This window comes from Suricata suricatta, chromosome 3, assembly GCF_006229205.1.
Source record: "Suricata suricatta isolate VVHF042 chromosome 3, meerkat_22Aug2017_6uvM2_HiC, whole genome shotgun sequence".
NCBI lineage: Eukaryota > Metazoa > Chordata > Mammalia > Carnivora > Herpestidae > Suricata > Suricata suricatta.
Genome location: NC_043702.1, coordinates 172,390,854 through 172,393,652, shown reverse-complemented (window position 1 = coordinate 172,393,652; position 2,799 = coordinate 172,390,854). Strand labels below are relative to the sequence as shown.

The window sequence follows — 2,799 nt, the reverse complement described above, 5'->3', positions numbered from 1 at the left end:
AGAGCTAGGACCCGGGGTGTACACATGTCAGGAGCCTCCATTAATGCGGGGGACGTGGAATAACATTCTTCCCAGAGCCGTATCACCCGGGAAGCCCTCTTCAGTGGTCTGGGCACCATCGCTGCCTCCCAGTACTGTAGCTCAGGTAGGGCACTCTTCACCAGGGGTCCCACAGCACAGGGAACCCGCCTGTGCTCCACTTTGTCTGGAGACCATTCTGACTCTCTCTCTTTTTTCTGTATTTTTTCCTTCTCGTTTTAAGGTTTATTTATTTTGAGAGAGAGAAGAGAGGAAGGACCGAGAGAAAAGGAGAGAATCCCAAGGAGGCTCTGCACCATCCACACAGAACTCAACACGGGTCTCCAACCCACCAACCCTGAGACCATGACCTGAGCTGAAATGAGAGTCAGATGCTCAGCCTACTGAGCCACCCAGGCGCTCCCTGACCTTAAATGTCTCCTGGTTTCTGAAAAATCCAGCTTAAGAACCTCGGGAAGGAAGTAGTGGATTTCTTGCTAACAAGGCATGCATGGATTGGGGCCACAACTCGGGGAAACAAGGGCTGTAACTGCATACACACCTTGAGCTAGAGTACTTCCAAGGTCATGCGGCCTTAAAGAGCACCCAAGGGCAATGGATCCATTATCCACAAAGCATCCCCCGCTCTTATTGGCTTATCGTGTCTCTATACCATCCTCAAGAAAAAAAGTTTTAAACCTCATTGAAAACATAAAAGAGTAGCCCTCTGCCCTGACCCCAACAGGGTCAGACGGTTACTAATTCGAAAAGTCTGGTAGGGCAGAAAATTGAAAAACAAAATGACCTTTCTATAATTGAAATGCTTTATTTGAGCTCAAAATGCTTAAATATACACATATGTGTGAATATTTTCATTTAGGGATAAGGCTTTACTTTCAGTACTGGCCCATGTGATTGGAACTCTTCAGAGCATATCTTGCATAAGTTCACCCATAATTCGTTAAAATAATTGTCATGAACTTACAGAGTCTAAGCAAATAACACTTCTAGATTTTCATGATTTTCTTTTCTTCTGTGATTTTCTTGCTCATACTTAATTTTTCCAGAATACTCCATCTCACTGTATTAGAAATGAACAACCTTTATTGCAATCATGCTTCACCAGGCCATACTACAAATTACATTTCATGAGCAGAATAATTAGAGTAATAAATATAACTGTCACAGATGGTTTTGAGAACACACACTTTCTTTTGGTTTTTATTTTCTTTTACCTCCTTTATTTTTTTCTTTTATGTTTATTGTCAACTTGGTTTCCATATAACACTCAGTGCTCATCCCAACAAGTGCCCTCCTCCATACCCATCATGCCCCCTCTCCCCCACCCCAATCAACACTCAGTTTGTGCTCAGTATTTAAGAATCTCTAAGGATGGAAATATGCAGACATCCCAAGAAGTAATGTAATAGACATGAGTGTTTATTAAACGAAGGCAATCAGCCAGGGGACTTTCTGCCGGGAAAAGAGCCGCTTAACTTGTTATATATAAACATGTTCCCTGTTTACACGTAGTTTAAGCCATAGGAGATAAGAATTAGCAAGAAAGGCACCATGATCACCAGGATGCTGAGGCTGAATAGAGCCAGTTCTTTCACATGGGTGTCTGTGCAGGCCAACTTAATGACAGGTGCCATGTCACAGAAATAGTGGTTGACCCTGTTGGGACCGCAGAAAGGCATGTCAGAGATGAGTTTGGTGGCCACCAAAGCAATGCAGAAGCCCGTGACTCCAGCCATACAATTAATGATAAGTGTTTTTTCTTTTGGTGATGAAACACATTTTGACCAAATCAGATTTTGTTTAATTTTTTTAAATGTTTATTTATTTATTTTTGAGAGAGAGAGAGAACGAGATAAAGAGGGGCAGAGAGAGAAGAAGGCATAGAATCCAAAGCAAGCTCTGAGCTGTCAATACAGAGCCCAACATGGGGCAGAAGAAATGAACAGACACTTCTCCAAAGAGGACATCCAGATGGCCTACAGGCACATGAAACGATGCTCAACCTCACTCATCATCACAAGCTGTGAGATCATGACCTGAGCCCAAGTCGAACGCTCAACTGACTGAGCCACCCAGGCGCCAGTGGGAGATTTTGGTTCCAGCACGAGTTGGGTCACTGGGCAGAAGAAAAGGTCTAATTAACAATAATCAGCTCTCCCGATCAGAAGACACGCTCTGTGCTCACTAGATAATTCACATATTCATAGGAAAATAACAACAACAACAGTTGTTCAAATGAAAAAAAAAATCCAAGGCTCATCAGTTTGAAGAGTTTTAAATACCATCGCAAATTACATGGCTTGAAATAATAGATTTAAAATAATAAAATTATAAAAAGAAAATAATAGATCTAAAATCAATTCTATCTCATTGCCATGTAGTATTCCATCGTGAATATATACCACATCTTCTTGATCCACTCATCAGGTGATGGACATTTAGGCTTTTTCCATGTTTTGGCTATTGTTGACATTGCTGCTATGAACATTGGGGTACATGTGCTCCTATGCATCAGCATTTCTCTATCTTTTGGGTAAATCCCTAGCAATGCTATTGCTGGGTCATAAGGGAGTTCTATGGATAGTTTTTTGAGGAACCTCCACACTGTTTTCCAGAGCGGCTGCACCAGTTTACATTGCCACCAACAGTGTAGGAGGGTGCCCGTCTCTCCACACCCTCGCCAGCACCTATAGTCTCTTGATTTGTTCATTTTAGCCACTCTGACTGGTGTGAGGTGGTATCTCAGTGTGGTTTTGATTT

General features: G+C 42.3%; 1 protein-coding gene across 1 annotated transcript in view; it reads right to left on the bottom strand.

The window, feature by feature from the left end:
* The window catches only part of LOC115287190 (olfactory receptor 10T2), a 7,592-nt gene that overhangs the window by 3,409 nt on the left and 1,384 nt on the right, over nucleotides 1-2,799 (bottom strand). The gene's annotated exons all lie outside the window — the stretch shown is intronic.